The sequence below is a fragment of the Neltuma alba genome, unplaced genomic scaffold (assembly GCF_004799145.2).
Source record: "Neltuma alba isolate B1F8T4 unplaced genomic scaffold, ASM479914v2 tig00003082_pilon, whole genome shotgun sequence".
Lineage (NCBI taxonomy): Eukaryota > Viridiplantae > Streptophyta > Magnoliopsida > Fabales > Fabaceae > Neltuma > Neltuma alba.
In genome coordinates, this window is record NW_021633133.1 from 520,972 (window position 1) to 538,950 (window position 17,979).

The window sequence follows — 17,979 nt, forward strand, 5'->3', positions numbered from 1 at the left end:
GGTGTTAACACCATGACGTGACCACGTAACCTCTTTGCAGTAACCAACAACAACATAAAAAGACTTAAATACCCCTAATATAATTTTATATCTTATCATGCGGCAGGGGGCGAAGCCGGCGGCACCGAAGTGTTAACCGGAAGCTGTTTCAGCACCGGCAATCGTGACACCGGAACGAAGATAGTGTCAAATTCTCGGAAAGTTTTACGGTTAGCATCAATTATTGACTGCGGTTTTGATCCAAACATGGTGGCGATCGACGATACGTCATCATTTGGTTGAACCACGTAGGAAATCAGGATGTTCTCTCCGTTTCGCAATTGCATCGTGTTAGGGCACTTGCAGAACACAGGGAACACGGCGCTAACACCGATCGTCAAATTCTCCGGGATGAGGGTGGGGTTCACGACTTCTACGGATTGGTAGGTCGTGAGGTTCCTGTAGCTAAACGTGGAGACTTGGTAGAACGTGTCTCCTTTCTTGATGGTGTAGGAGAGATTGGCGTAGGAGATGGCACCGAAGGTTGAGTTGATGAAGTTGCAGGAGCAAGATAAAGGAACGAAGAGGGGTTGGTTTGGGGCTAAAGTTGAATTAGGAGGAGAAATGTTGCTTGCTTCTGCAATCATGGAACCACTAACGGAGAAGAGGACACCAATGGAGGCGAGGTCGAGGAAATTAGGAGCTGAAGCTCGGTAAAAGGCGTAGGTCCGGCACGGGTAGCCGGAGCCAGTCTGGTTAGCGGAGCACTGGTAGCCGGTGGTGTCGGGTTGCATCATGTCCTGAGCTTGTGAAGGATGAAGAAGATGAAGGAGGAAGAAGAAGAAGAAGAAGAAAAGAGAAAAATGGAGGGGCATGGAGTTTCGGATTCTCATCATTTTCTGTTTGTATCTTCCTGGTTTTGGGGTTTTCTGGTGCTGATTGTTGCTTTGACATTGGTTGGGTTGTGAGGGGGTTTATATGGAGGAGGCGGAAGAAGGAGGTGAGGAAGAAGAATGGAGTCACAGAACAGAAGGAAGCGTGGTCAACATTTTAGTCAACCAGGTGTCGCTGTCACGTGAAGAAACTTGAATTCGACTAATTCGGTTTGCTAGTGTGAGACTGTGAATAGAATGTAGAGTGGTTATAGACTTTGTGGTATTCATATCAGCTTGAGTGCTGGCGTTGGAAGATCACGTTCTCACATTTAAAATCATTTATAACTCTATTTTATGTAAATTATGATAAAACTTATTTAGTATATTTATCTCCTATTTTATAAATGACTTCAAAATAAATTACTATCAAAAAGCAGTTTATAAATCATTCTAAACATGTCACGAATCTAAGTTCTCTAGCATCCAATACTTACTCTGATACTCCTCTTACGTTATTCATAGGACATTTATAGCTTGAATATAAAATGTACGCCTCATTATTATTATAAAATACACTTACTAGAAATGAGCAATTAAAAATGTAAGTTAAATTTAGTTAAAAGCAATAAATGTGTAAGATATATACATGTATTTTTAATTATACCCTTATTTGTAAAAAGAGTAAATGAGAAATAATGAGTGAATATTTATTGTTGAGAGATAATATATTTAATGGAGATAAAAGTGAAAAGACAAGTTTAGACAAAGATGATTTATTTCTTATATTTAGAGACACTGTTATGAGAGAGAGTGTTTCTTATAAAAACAGATAAATCGAGTATTAATTTTTTCTTAAAATATAACAAATTTTCAACCTTATCCCATTTAATATATATATACACTTTTTTTAAAAAAAAATCCATACTACAATAAATAAAAGAGAAAAAAATACATTCATGTTAAAACTTAAATGAAATGATTTATAAATGAGACCCGGAAGAACTTTCTTCCTCTACTACATTCTTTTTAAATAAAAAAGTATACAATATTTAAAATTATATGTTAAATGTCAAGTGTTATTATTTTTAAAATGATGTGATATGTAATAAAAGACATACAGATTTTTATATGGCAAAACCATTACCCCTTGCTTGGATTGAGAGAAAATTAGGAAGGAAAGAAAACTAAAGAGGATAACATGAGGAGAAACAAATTTTTTCTTACTTGGATAGAAGAGAAAATGTGGGAGAAAAAAAAAGTGGGGGAAAAAATAAAGTAAGCCCCATGCCTCATTTTCTCTTCAAATTTTCTCTCCATATATGGGGAGATTTGGGAAGAAAAACAAGAATTCTAATACTGCCCCTCTTCTCTCTTCCTCTCCATATTTATTTTCTTTTATTATATTTAAAAAGTTATTCACTTTTTAGTTTTTATCTTAAAATAATATTTTTATTAAATAATTTGGTTTTAAAATATAATAATTTAAAAATATATATAAACCCAATGACTTGATTTTAAATTATTTGATGATGTTAATGTTAATATAATTTTTCTATTACAAAATTTAATTTAATTTAATTTTAAATATGATAAATTTTGATAAGGATATTTTAGTCATTTAGATATTTACTAATTTTCTTTCCTTTCTATTTCTCTCATCTATCCAAGCAAGAGGCATGATAACATCTTCCCTCCAGTTTTTCTTTCTCTCTATTTTATCTCTTCCTATTTTCTTTCCTCTCAACTTTTCTTCTCATCCAAGTAGAGTATTAACGTAAATGTTGGGGGAGTTGAAGTAAAAATATAAAACATTAGGATATTAAATTTAAATTTTGAAAAATTAAAGAGGTTGTATGCTCAACTAAACTAAAGCTTAGGAAAATGTACTGTAGCCTATTTTATATTGATAAACTTTGATCTGATTTAAAAGGCTTGAACGATGTGACAATTTTTTTAAGTGGCAAAAAGAGAAAAATTATCCATAATTTTAAATTAAAATGTAAATATAAATAGATTGAAAAATATTTTATATTTACGTTTCAAAATTATGTATTTATGGATCTAGTTACCTCATTTACAAATAAAATTTAACAATTTATATTTACAAGACAAACTTTGATATCTATATTTATATTTATAAGACACTTTCATATTTATAAGTTGAGTTGTATGCTGGTAAAAGAAGTTGAGTTATATGGCAGTATATAAGTTACCCTTCTAGTTATATTCTTACAGTTAAGAGAGAGTATTTTCTGTTTTTAATATAAGTCACATTATTAAAATTATCATATGAATTTATAGTTTTACTTTTAATATATTGTTTTTGCCCTTTTTAGTTCTCACCGAAAAACTAAAAAATAATTAAATTTTAGGAAAGAGTTAAACATATTTAAATTTTTTTAGTTCTGATAAAAAATATTAAAAATACAGATTTTTTACCTATTAATATTTAATTTTCTTACATAATACCATTTCTAAATTTTTTTTCCCGAGAATAAGATGTGATAACTCATAATCATAAGTAATTATGATAAAATTGGCGAGGTTTTAGACATTTATTGGAGTCGCAGGAAAAAAGAAAAAGAAAACCTAAGGGCCTGAACGGGTCACACTGATAGGTGGCGTTCATCCACTACTCCGCTTGAATATTCTGGGATGGTGGGCCCAGCAAAGGGACGCATTTAATTAAAAATTTAAAATTGCATTAAAAATCCAATATATTAAAATTTTGATAAAAAAAGTCATGAAATTGATGAGATATTGTTATTTGTTAATTAACGACTTAAATGGACGAATTAATTAATTAAATTATTGGAGGGATATAGTCATCCCGACGTCCGCTTAGGCCAAATGGATGGGAAGTGAGATCGTTTGATACGCAGGCAGCAAGCACAGGAAAAGGACATCGCTAAAAAAAATATATTTTTCTTCTTTTGGCCAATGCAAAATTAGTTGGAAGATTTCCATTAAAATTACAATTTAAACATAAATATTAAAATTATGGAAAATTATATTATATCTACAAATTATGAATTATAAGGCTCTCTCTAATAAATGAAGTAAAACAAATGTTTGTGTCATTTAGGGAAAGGAGGATTAATATAAAGTTATAAAAAAGGACAGTAATGGCTAAAAAGTTCAACAACTAAGTAACTTGTAATAACAAGTAGTAAAAAATGACAACATATTTCAACTAATCACTTATTGTTAGGACTTTTTAATTTTCATTTTTTTTAGAATCTCACAATAATTCTTCTTCCAGAAAATCACATAAATTTTAATCCTTTATATTTTTAATTTTAAAAGTGTTGCGAATATTTAATATAGTGCATAAAGATTAAACAATTAAAATATCGATGTTCATAGATAATCTAATAAGATAAAATATATCACGTTGCTTGCAGGCTATTTGTATATTAATGCATTTAGGTCTAAATATAAAAATTAGTTGGGAATTTAGTTTGATTTTAAATGTAAAACTCAAATTCACTTTATCTCCCATATTTCTTTATTTATTTTTAAAGTAGTCTTCATGATAATTGTACATGTTAAAATATTTTCATTCTAATGCACATGACCAATAAGGATATTTTAATAAAGATAACATCTATTTATTACAGATAATTAATTTAACTAGTTTTTTTAATATTTACAAATTAACTATCTACCTCTAATATTAAGGACGCAGGTAGTATCATTTACTATGCATGTTAAAAATTCGCTTACTTAATATATATACTAATATACTACAAGGACCATGACATATTAAGTTTTTTGACCATATTAAAATATAGTGATAAGTATTTGAACAGAAATCAAACTATAAATTTTTTTTTAAAAAATTATGATATACGAAATAATATGTGAAAAGAATTTTATTTTGATCAGTATAAAAACATTTTTTAAAAGCGCATTTTGTTTCACCCAAGTACCTTAAGACAAATTTTTGCCATGTAGAAAATGGCACACGGAACAGATGATGTCATAAATTTATTGGAGGGGCACAAATTTTGGTGTCATAATACTACGTAACATGCAAATAAGCTATAAAATTACCCCTTCACAGACGTTAAGGTTTTAAAAAGAGTCATGCTATTGTTTTTTTCCTTCTTTTCACACACTTTAATTATTTTCTTTTTCATCCATTAAACGGAACTCACACCCCCACCCAAAGATTAAACGTATAATCTCGTATTTAGATAAAATTTCAAAAGATGTTAAGTGTCAATTGAGCATACTTTTAACTATTTTAATATGTGGACTATGTAAAATTTGAAACATAAGTCATGATATTATTAGCTTTTGAATAATATGTCTTCTCAAATTATCTTTAGATTGCATCTCATTCCCAATTTGAAAATATATTATAAAAAATGAATTCAATATCACTTTCTATTTAACTCCCACACAATGGCGGGTTAATTGAGATTAATCCATATTACTTAATACTATATTAGAGAAAATTAAATAAATTATTTATTTATATCAAATGATTTAACATCCTTAAAATATCATTGTTATAATCTTAAATTATATATTAGTTTATTTTTTGGCAAAAAAATTATATAGTAGTTTATAAGTTAGACAAATTAATTTAAAAAATAATAAATATGAGAGATAAAATAAATAAAGATACTGTATTTATGATTCGATTCAACCTGGATTTATATCCTTATGGTTTCAAAACATAAGCATTAAATTTTGGAAGGGTTTGCTTAATTTTATAAGATACAATTTGAATTTATCCAATCATTTAATTTATTTCTTTTTTATTTCCAATTAATTAGATGTCTCTCTCATATTTTTTTCACTTATTCTCTCCCTTTTTTTTTTAACACATATTCTTTCTCCCACTTGCACTCTCCATAAATAACCGTGTTTTAGGAAAATAAGTTATATGTTTATATTGTTATGAATATAATAATATTTTTGTGGATGACTATATATCTCCCATTATCTCCTATATCTCCTATCATATTCAATATCTTCAATTATCTTTATATCACACCATTATCTCCTATTACTATGTAATCTGTAGATCCTGCCAAAAATATAAAGCTATACCTATAAATAGAAATCATGTATTATGTATTCAACATCTTGCATGGAATAAAAAATACTCATGTCCTCTATTCTCTCTTATTCTTTTCTCATACTCATGTCTTTTATTCTCTCTCATTCTCTTTGTTTTTTAGTTTTATAACATATATATGTTTTTTGAGACATGTGATTTAGTTATTTGATACTTATATTTTGAAACAGGATTAAACAAAATCATGTGCCATTAATGACAAGAAAACTTTATTCCATCAAGAATGACGTGGATTTGAAAATATGAACTTGAAGACAAGAATGCCATGATCATAAAGGAGGTAGTGGCAAGTCAAGTTGACCAGCTGGCACTCAAATGTCAAAATTGGAAGCGAATAATGGGTTTGAACGCATTGGACATGTCATATAAAAAAAATATTTAAGTGGCGGAGAGAAAAAGTTCTTGCTTTCAACTACGTAAAATTAAAAAAAGAAAAAATTAACGGGATTGGTTTAAGTAAAAAGAGTTAGTTTTTCATAATGTAACGAATCAAGATTTGAATATCTGTACATGTTTGATAATGTCTTGTATAGCATTGTTTTTAATAAGAGGATATCTATACATAAAAAAAAAGAGTAAAAAAAGAAATTAAAGCCTTATTTTGCGGGAAGTTTATTCAGTCATGATAGCTTTTGCAGAAAAATTGAACTTTTGAGCATTGGCTTTTGTATCCACTTAGGACGACCTTGACTGTCTGATTCAATTCATATGTCTGAATTCCTCTTGTTAACTCTTCAAAGTTACATTCCATTATCAGCCGGCAGTTATGACATTTGGGGAACATAACAATTACTAAAGAATTCATAATATATTATTTAAAAGAAAATATTTTGGAAGTTGAAACAGTTCTATACCATGAAGTTCACTCACAAAACTAATTTTTTGTGAACTAATTAATATCAATATTATGTAGTAAAATATTAATTTGGTGATTTAAAATGACAAACTACTTGGTGTCCTCAAATATGGCACACATGTAAGGGTTTATATGAATAAGGCTTCGCAGAAAGTAATATAAATGGTTCTTGACAAGCAAAATTATCACTTTTTTCAAGTGTTCAAGCAGAGAATGTCATTAACAACGTTACTCTATGGAGCTCACATCTTGTCTTTACATCTTAACACCCCCCCCAAAATAAAAAACTACTTTCAATAGTTAATATAAGATTTATTAATGCAAACTTTATACTAAGGATTCGTTTTCACACATGTAAAAAATTTGGATTGCATGACAAGGGTGTTTCTTCCTTCATTTCCTTGCGGAGAATTTGAATGGTCAATGTAAGGCAACATATTGAATTATTTGCGTGTGTTTTTTAGTTGAGCCAACCATCATTAGTTAATGTTTTGTTTTTAAGTGAGGGTGTTTAGAAAACGAGAGGATCAATTAAGGAAAAAAGCTCTTCCATCTCGTATAATGCAAAATTATTTAAAATAAATTAATTCAAATATATCAACAAGCTGTGGTTGAGGTGATAAGCAGCCTCATTCCCAAAAAGAGGAGAACATAAGTTCAAATCAGGGAAGTATACTTATTGAGGGAGACGAAAAATCGTTTGTGCTCAAAGCCTTGAAAGGGGAAATCTTTTATCAAATAAAAAAAATTAATTCAAATACCAAATGTGATGAGATGGTCTGAATCTAAGAAATTTCTCTTAGGAAAAGCAAGGATTCTCAGATACTTTCTAGTTGGTCATTGGCAATCTATGGAAAAATCTCAAGCTGATCAGCTTGAATATTGGAATTCAACCAAAATGCAGGAAAAAGCTAAAGAGGTTCCATTAATTGCATATAAGTGTACGTTGATTTTTAGGGCCAAAAAAGAGGAGTCCGTATTAACTTTGACACTTGGAATGTAGTATATTTTGACTGAGCTTTCTGGGTACTAAAGAATTAATAATACAACAAAACAAAAACTATACAGATAGAAAACAAGGCAGGGATGGAAAAACCCTAGTCAAGATGGCAACAGAGTCCTGGGAAAAGAGAAGTGAAAACGAAACAAATTTAGTATGGCTTTCATACTTAATATATATACTTATGAATAATCAACTGAAACAGTTATCTTGTCATTATGTCATCCTTCTTAACAGTAAAGTCCCACAGGGCCCCATATTTCTCATTGAAATCCCATATGTCCATGGTATTATAGTCATTGATCAACTTGTCTCGAGCTCCCCTTTCTATATTGTATATCTCAGGTTCAAAGTGGTGGGGTTTGTCAGGTTTGTCCATCTCAATGATGCAAAAAATTGCCGTGAATAATCCTGTTGCAATGTATAAGTACTCCCCCTGAATGACACATGATGAATATGATTATTTCTTAGCAAAGTAAATTGCAAAATTGCTTGTTATTCCCAGGTAGAGTAGCCTTTGATTCGGCTGTATAACACTTTATCAAGCGTCTAATCAAATTTAAAATTTAAAATTACCGGAACATGGAAGAGAATCCCAGCAACTATGGCTGGGGGTTAAAGCCATGAAATAAGCCCTGCAAAGAAATGGAAGCAAGAGTTGGTAGCCGAACATGCTAGGATTTTCAATCGGAAAAATCTTGAATGTGGTTCTTACTTCTTTGGCGTTTGTTGTTGATGAGTTGTTTAATAAAGTAATGATAATGGACTGTTTTTTAAGGAACTTCACCTAAATATCTGTCATATTGCAAATTGTAAACTACTAAAGACTTGGGGGAATCGCACCTTGAAATCCTGTGGGGGGTTCTGCTGCTGCTATCTCTTCAGCAAGCAAGCCCCAAAATGTTCCTGAAATGAGCCCATATTAGTTAGCCATCAAAAGTTGCCTTCCTCAGGAACAAGTCTTTCTCGATCCTAAAGAGTAATGGAAGCTGCTTGTTTCCTTAATTCAGGAGCACTTCTCGAATGATGTATTATAATTACGTAATGTTCCTCATTAATATTAACCATGCCATTTTCAACTGTCATTAAAACTGATTTCTGCTGCCTGTAACCCAGAAGCAATCCGTCTCCGAGGTCTTCTCAGTGCTTTACTTAACTATCCCAGCGAATTATTTGCTTTCATCCTTAAGTGATGAGATCTTTCCATGATAATTTTCTGGGAAGTGTTCCTGATTCTTGAAACATCAATCTATCTTTAATTGGTAGTGATGCATTACAGAAGGAAAAAACACGACGGAAGATTCATTAACACTCAGTGAGACCCAGATCAAAGTTCAACTGGGATCTCGGAGTTTGGGCTGAATGCTACAAATCAGTTCAATCTTCATTTACATATGTTCTGTCTTTCTAGAGGATGTTAGTATGTATAAATAATTATCAATAGGAGTAAATATTGTTTTGCTCCTTGTTTCTTTCTTCTAAGGAAATTTCCCAGTTCCTTCGACTCAATAGTCTAATTTCTGACTCTAGTCAACATAGGTCAGTCCCCTCGAATTTTCTTTACATATAATTTGCATAGCATTCATAAGATCAAACTTTTCCATCAAAATATTACGACTAAAATACCCAAACACTTAAAATATCAGATGTCATAATCAACTGTAATAAAGCTAAGTATCCTCCATCAACCACATCTATCAGTACGAAGCATCAGGTCACACGAACATGGTACTAAAGCTCATGAGTGATTTAAAGTGACACAGCTCTCTAATATAGATATCACCTTATGTAAGGCGTTGGTACATCACTTTTCGCAAATTCTTTATAGCATAAAAAAGAAGGGTAAAAACATTGAAGCACAGGAATATTCAGTAGATTAGCCAACAATGAAGTACACATTACACAATGAACTCTCTTACCTTTTTTCTCTCCTTCGAAATAAGTATGGTGCCCATCATACTCTCCGTACTTGAAATCTTCCTGAAACATATCCACAATAAAAATCAAAATCAAACCCAAACGCGACAATCCCCAAATCCAAGTGCCATTTCCAATGCACAGAGAAAACTTATGAATTATAACATACAGGGCTTATGCTATTAGTTTCCCAACGATCTGGGGGGTCTTCATTGATATCGGGTTCAATCTCGGCGAAACCCGCAGCATTCACCATCGTCGACGAGGGGCTGCTTCGATCTCTCAAAACTTGTTGCAATTTGAATGGTGCAGGAGATGATACAAGTTTAGGTTGATGGGAATTGAATTTGCAGAGAGAACTGAGAGTGAAGAACGAAGCGCCATGCATGTGTTTGTTCATTATCTTTTTGGGAAAATTACATATAGGTCCCACAGAAGAGATTTTATTCATCTAAAATTTGTCAAAATTATTGACAGGTTCCAAAGGACCTTAAAATAATATATTCTATTTGTAAAATGACATTACTGCCCCTCACATTCCAAATTCACATTTGCTCTATCATTGCGATTTACAACCTCAGCAGTGACTATTAACAACCTAATAAGAAGGTGTTAACAACCTAAGCAGTATCCATTAACAACCTACTTTATAGGATCATATCACCTCCACATAAGAGTAAATTATAACCAAATAGTATAATACAATAACTTTAACACTAAAATGGGAAGCTTTTCGAACCCATTAAGAACTTTAACTATATCTACTAGGATTAGAGCAAAATTTTAATGCCAAGATCCATTGATAACTTCAACGGTAAGTATTAATAACCCAAGGAGAACTGTTAATAATCTAGGTAGTGTCTGTTAACAATTGACTTTATAGAATAATATAACCTCTAACAACTATATAAGATTAACTCTAACACTATTTAGTTATAGTTAGATGTTATATTATCCTATAAAGTTAGTTGTTAACAGACACTGCTAAGGCTGTTAACAGTTCTCGTTAGGTTATTAATACTCACTATTGAGGTTGTCAATAGATCTCCGTATTAAAATTTTACTATAATCATATTGGATTTAGTTAAAATTCTTAATGATTTTAAAAAGCTTCCCATTTTAGTGTTAAAGTTGTTGTATTATACTATTTGGTTATAATTTACTCTTATGTAGAGGTTATGTGGTCCTATAAAATAAGTTGTTAACGAATATTGCTTGGGTTGTCAACACTTTCTCATTGAGTTGTTAATAGTCGTTGCTGAGGTTGTAAATCGCAATGATAGAGTAAATGTGAATTTGGAATGTGAGGGGCAGTAACATTATTTTACAAGTAAAATATATTACTCTAAGATCCTTTGAAACTTGTCAGTAATTTTAACATTTTATGAGACATTAGATGAATAAAATCTCTTCTGTGAGATTTATACGGAATTTTCTCTATCTTCTTTCTGTTATCCATTATGATGGGCTTTAAATTGCTCGTGGTCCGCCTACTGTTCGCATTACTACTTGGATTGGATATGCAAATGAGGACACATGGCGCCTCCTGGTTCATCCCCGTACTTTATTTTGAAAAATAGACTAAGAGAGTATTTGGATGAAAACCAAATCATAATTTTAAGATATATAAAATAAGTATATAAAAAAATTTTAAAAAAATACTTTCATGAAAACCTAACACCCCTGAAAAAACCAATTAAATATTAAAAAATGGCATACAAAGACTCGAGATTTTACGTTTCAATGGTAAAATTTTTTTATATTTATTAAATTTTAATTTAATTTTGTGAAAAAATTATAGAGAATGTCACTTTAGATAAGTTTAATCTGGCATGACATCATAAAATGACTTGTAAATATATTAACGTATACAAGAGTTAAGTTAGTAATTAAATTCTTAATCTTAAACTACCTTACACTTTTCTCTTTTTATATAGGAAATAAAATGTAAATGATAACTTTAATGGATACATGGATCCATATCATTTCTAAACTCGGAATAGTATATATTATTGTTGAGAAAAATCTCACTTCTCACAATTAGATTTATTAACTAATATTATTGATGAATGTTAAAATTTTATTACTATTAGTTATTAAATATAATATAATAATAATTTTTCAATGACCAATTAATAAAAAAAATAAAGATTTAGATAAAAAAAGATTTCCAAAAGCAGAAAAATAAAAAATCTAATCTAAATAATCTGACTAAAAGTTAAAAATCAAAGCACGCATGAATCCCCATATCCACAAAAGATTCCCTCCTTTTTTGCTGACTGACTCAGCTTGACTCATTTCTGAATTGTGTAGTGTATGCATGTGAGTTCTCTTAGTCTCTTAATAATAATTTTTCAATGACCAATTAATAAAAAAAATAAAGATTTAGATAAAAAAGATTTCCAAAAGCAGAAAAATAAAAAATCTAATCTAAATAATCTGACTAAAATTTAAAAATCAAAGTACGCATGAATCCCCATATCCACAAAAGATTCCCTCCTTTTTTTGCTGACTGACTCAGCTTGACTCATTTCTGAATTGTGTAGTGTATTCATGTGAGTTCTCTTAGTCTCTTACTCTCTTCCCCACTAGCTTAGATCGTATACTCATTTTCCTGCTACCCATCATTGTATTGATTGCAGAGAGATTTGGGGGGTTTTTAGGCAATGCCAAACAGCCTCATATTTATCTTCAATAAACCCCAAACTGAGCTAAGGTTAACCCAACTAAGTTTCTCAATTTTGTAAGGCTGACTGGTGAAGAGAAAATTTAAGAAAGTAGGCATAGGCATATTATACTTATAATGAAGCTTTTATAATTGGCATCAGTAAGTATATCTTCTCAAACTTTTTCTGAATTGAAGTTAAAGTGACTCCTTGGTTTTTCCCTGAAAGATTTCAGGAATATAGATTGAATCAGAGAAATTTCACAAATTTAGTGTCAAATGAGAATTTAAAACCTGGCTGTGGAATAAGAAAATTGAGTTTTCAGTGCAGCAGCTTCAATTTAATGTTTAGCTCGTGGTTTGTTCAGAGAGATTCCATAGTAGATGTGGGAAGAGATAGAGGGATTCGATATTTGTTTCTCTTTCTTTGTATTTTATGTTTATATTTTCTCATTCTGTTCACGCTTTATCACACTACATTAAAGAAAACATTTTTTTACCTCTACTCTACTAAAGCCTGAAGTATGGAATGTATTATAAATCCATATATGCAACAAAATATAGGGAAAAAATTATTCTCTTCTGAAAAAGGAGTGTAATAGTGGTATTGGAGATTGAATTTATGGATCTGGAAGATTCTAGCATGTTCGATTACTTTAAATGCTAAAATGTTTTCTTTGTTCATGGTTGATGTGTTTTTGGTCATGTAATTTGTAGTGGAAGCTTCTTAGCTATTTTAGCATGAATAGTTTAAAACCTGGTCCACACAAGGATATGCAGCCACTGATGGATACAGTGATCGAGGAAGAATATGCTTATTAGTCTAACTTACTTCAAGAATTCATACATATCTCCAACATTGACAAGGCATGGATTTTTAAGTCTGACAACTATAAGCATTCTTTATCATCTATTTTTTTCTTCCTTCGCCCTCTTTGTATCAATCATGATAGTTTGATTGGTGATGATTTTTCTATAATTATTTTTTCCATAGCATTGAGCTTTCGAGGGATGTTTTATATTAGCCAACCAAATCCTGTGGAAAACAAGAGAAGAAAGTTCATTCTATCCTCTAACATATTCAAGGAAAGCAACAGTTTTGTAAATTTTCAATGGGCTCCATTTCCCACAGAGATGTCTGGGGTTTCTATAATTGTTCCATCTCCTTCTGGGTCAAAACTTCTAGTGGTTCGAAATCCTGAGAATGAAGGACCTTCTCACTTTGAAATTTGGAGCTCATCTCAAATGGAGGAGTTTCATATCTCCCAATCTGTGCATGGTTCAGTTTATATTGATGGATGGTATGTTGTGATATGTGACTATTTTTCCTATTGTTATTCTCTTACGCTATTCACTATTAAACCGATAGTGTATTTAATGAATCAACATTAAATGTTTAATTTGAACTGTTGGGTTTTGAAGTCATAAAGGTAAAGCAATAGCTTTTGCAGCAATTTTACAAGAAGGTGTTGAAACACTCAAGCATAAAAGATAATTTTTCTATGGCATAGGTTTGAGGGAATCTCTTGGAATTTGGGTGAAACTTTTGTAGCATATATAGCGGAAGAGCCCTCTCCTGTAAAGCCCATATTTTATGATATTGGCTATAAGAAAGGGGCGTTTTCGTATGATGACTGTAGTAGCTGGAAAGGTTAAGGGGATTAGGAAGATGGTTGGGGAGAAACTTATGTTGGAAAGCGGCAACTTGTACTTTTTGTTATCAACGTCAATAGGTGTTTCATCTTTCATATGAATGCCAAAATAATATAGGATAATTTCTATGAAAATCTCAATTTAATTAGTGTTTTTATAGCGGAGATGTAGAGGCAGTCAAAGGAATTAACAAATCTATGAGTGTTGGCCAAGTTGTGTGGGCTCCTTCTACTTAAGGCTCAGAGCAATATTTGGTTTTTGTTGGATAGCCAACTACAACAAGAAAACTTGGTATGAAGTATTATTCTAACAAGGCTTCTACATTATATGCTGTTAAAGCACCATATCGTGAGTCAAAAACTTTTGAAACAGAGCCCCTGTAAGTTACTTTTCACAAGATCTTGATCCCCTTATTCAAATACATGATAGGAAGTGAGTAATTTTTTATTGTTAATTTGTTTATTTCTTCACTAAATCATGAAAGTAATGCTGCAGACATGGGATCAGTAGGGAGATGCATGCTCTTAACCTAACTCAAAGCATAAACAGTGCTCTCTTTCCACGATTCAGGTAAGCTGGTGGAGTCGGATACTTATCTTTAGGATTTGTTGCCCAATACAAATTAGGTTTAATCGATGCATTTGTTAATTATTCTCCATTTGTGTTTTCTTTCTCTTGTGGATGACAAAGGATTTGTTTTCTTTGAAAATAGAACATTTTTCAGAATTTTTCAGCTTTTTATGTGCAACTATAATGTAAGATAATCGCATGGCTGTTGAAAAGATAGCCAAAGTTAAAGATCTTTTACTAAATTGAGGTGGTTGTGATTGCATGAAGAAAGTCAAACACAGCCAGTGATAAGTTCTAGGTGTTAAATTGTAGGGTGTAGTAGATGAGATACTATCAACTAAGTATTCTCAATTTTATAAAAAAGGTCCTCTAGTTTTGAATTCTTGGCAGTAAATTGATTTTCTAGTATCTATAGGGAAAAAAGGAAGAAAGACTAAAGACTTACTGATATCCATTGATAAGGTTTAGGTTGACTTATGTTTACTATGAAATATAGGTCTGCCTCTTTTTTTCCTGACTTAGATAAGTTGTGAAAATGCTAAGCCATCTGGCAAGTTTATTCACTCACGCTCCTTTGCCCTCCTTTTATAAAACTAAACTCAATGCTTTCTTAAGAAGGATGCTGATTTAATGCTAGTCATGAATTATTATTACCATTTCAGTTCTTCTGTGTGTCAACATTAAAGTAGGATTTTGACATCAGCAATTAACCTTGCTAAGAAATCACATTGTCAGTGATTCAAGTAAATAGATATTCTTTTTGGCTTATGCCGTCAACAATTTCTAAAAATTTTGATATTGTAAGTTCTTTCTATGTTAGTTTGATTGCTTGGTGATTTATCATGTTATGTGGCATTTGAGACTTCGTTTTGTTCACATAACTTATGTACACGAGCTTCTTGGCTATCATATCCTTTCGAAATATCCTTAGAAACATCTCAACACAGAATATTTGTTTGTTGCAAAAACATCCAAGATAGGCATGATTTAACATACTCTTGGTGCTCAAATTAAATGCATACACATTTCCTTATACGGTTTCTCATTGTGAGAGTTTGGGACTTTGGTCTGCTGGAAAATCTGTTTTTTCTCCATAATGTTTACTTTAATGAGAGAAAAGGAATACAAGTGTTAGACAAAAGTATTAATTATCTTGTCAGAGGAATATGCTTACTCCACAAATTTGTGGTAGGTATTATATTCAATAAACATTTGTTTTCTTGCCTCATTGTTCCTTTTAGACCCTATTTTTTTTCATGGTCAATGGTATCAGTTGCAAATTACCTAGTGTTCAATTTGTCATATTGTTCATTCTAGTCTTAGGATCTCTATCTATAAGCAAAATTTTGAAGGTAGCCTTTTAATATACCTACAAGATGATTAGCTCTTCAGGCTATGTGTGGTTTACTTACATTTTCTCTTATTTGATATAGGATATATTCTAGATTTAACAGAAAACTTATGAAATAGTTTTAGTCTGTGTAGTTTCTTTTCAATAGTTATAATTACTTATACTAACTTTTTAAAATCGACTTTGAAGATTCCAGTTGTGATGTGTGCTAAGGATGGTTGCTTTCCAAGGCTCTATCGTACAACTATCCATAGTAACCCATGGCTTTCGGATGGGTAAACTATGATCCTATCATCCATCTGGCACAGCAATCAAGTTTTACTTTCAGTGAATGTGTTGAGGTAACTATAATGGTAAGAATGCATCTTTTATTCCATTTATGCAAGGTTTGTTTACTCATAGTTTCATCATTTTACAGTGGCACAATATCACGTATATCTCCAGCAAAGTCAAATTTCTCATGGAATCTTCTTATGCTGGATGAGAACAATATAGTTGCTTGTAATAACTATTCTAATTAATTTTCTTAATATGTCCAACTGAAGAGGAGAAGCACCTAATATCCTTTTAATTTGTTTCATTTTTTGTAGTTTCCAGTAGTACAATAGATATTCCCAAAATCAAGTATGGAATGTTCATTGAGAAGGCAGCTGAAAGTAGTGCATGGAGGTGGTCATTAATATCAAGTCCCATATTCAGATGCTCAAACAAGGTTTCTTATATTTGCTTTAGGAATACCATTATGGATCATCTTTAGAAACAAAAACTATCCTTAATGTTTAGAAATGAATTATTGGAGTTGGGATTTAGGTTGTATCTTTGCTGTCATCTCTCTAGTTCAGTATAGTAAAGATTCCAGTCAAGGATGCTATTGATAGCTTGGCAAAAGGTATTTAATTCACTTTGATTTCTTACACTTAAATATTTAATCCAGCTAGATATGAGTTTATAAGATTTTTTATTTCTCTTAATTAATGCTATTAGCTTCTCAAAAATGGATGGAATAATTAACTGTTGACATTATATAAATTAAGGATCTGGCAAATTATTCTATGTGCATATTTTTTGTGTTTGCATGACGATATGAAGCCATCCATAATGGGGCTAAGTCATTTTATGATACCATTTGATTTAAATTAGCTAAGCCTTAAGGAATGGTTCTTAGTTTTTTTTTTTTCCTTTTGGTTTAATTTATCAAATGGGCCTACGTACAATAACAATTGCAAAGAAGATAGTATCATAAAATGACTTAATTGTGACACCATGATCGAAAGCTTTTGCTGAGTTAAATTGATCGATATTGTCTATTTTCTTGATGCATTGATTTCCACTAAGTTTGGTATCTGTGAACTTCTATAACAAGTTTAATATGTATTTTATTGTTCTATTTACTTATGTGGAGCTCACTTTAATTTCAACCTAAGTATTTGATTTTCATATTTGGCTAATTTCATTTCAATTTCAATTCCAGGAGCTAGTCAACCTTATGAAACCATCTTTGTGTCATCTAATACCAAGAAAATGATGCATGTGATCCATTAATTGTGATCCTTCATGGAGGGCCACATGATATCTCCTTGTCAACCTTTTCAAATTCTTTGCCTTTTCTATCTTCAGCTGGATTCAGCTTGCTGGTTGTAAATTACAGGCAAGCTCTGAATGTCCCTGAAAATGTCCCTGAATTTAAGGTATTAATGAGTGCTAGGAACCTTTGATGTGATCTTTCAATGTCATGTTTTCAGTGGGACTTTATGATCAAGACAAATGGATTCAACGATAAGCCTCAATACGGACTTTAATTGTATAAAATATCAATTAGCTTAATTCTTGAAAATTTATGACCTGTTGCTGCTTATCAGTTAAGAGCACAACAAAAGGCTTTTTGTTTCCTTTTTAGTAGAACAAAGAAATTTTAGCTTGCATCCATGTTAACCTTTCAAAAGTTCACGCCCTTTAGGAGACATCTCAAAATCAGATTCCATGGCACAATATTTGTTCATAAAATATGATGAAAAATAAAA

At 31.3% G+C, this 17,979-nt stretch overlaps 2 pseudogenes; one reads left to right on the top strand and one right to left on the bottom strand.

Moving 5' to 3' along the window:
- The window catches only part of LOC114740249 (acylamino-acid-releasing enzyme-like), a 41,794-nt pseudogene that overhangs the window by 20,202 nt on the left and 3,613 nt on the right, over positions 1–17,979 (top strand).
- LOC114740217 (photosynthetic NDH subunit of subcomplex B 5, chloroplastic-like) lies at positions 7,935–9,990 on the bottom strand (annotated as a pseudogene).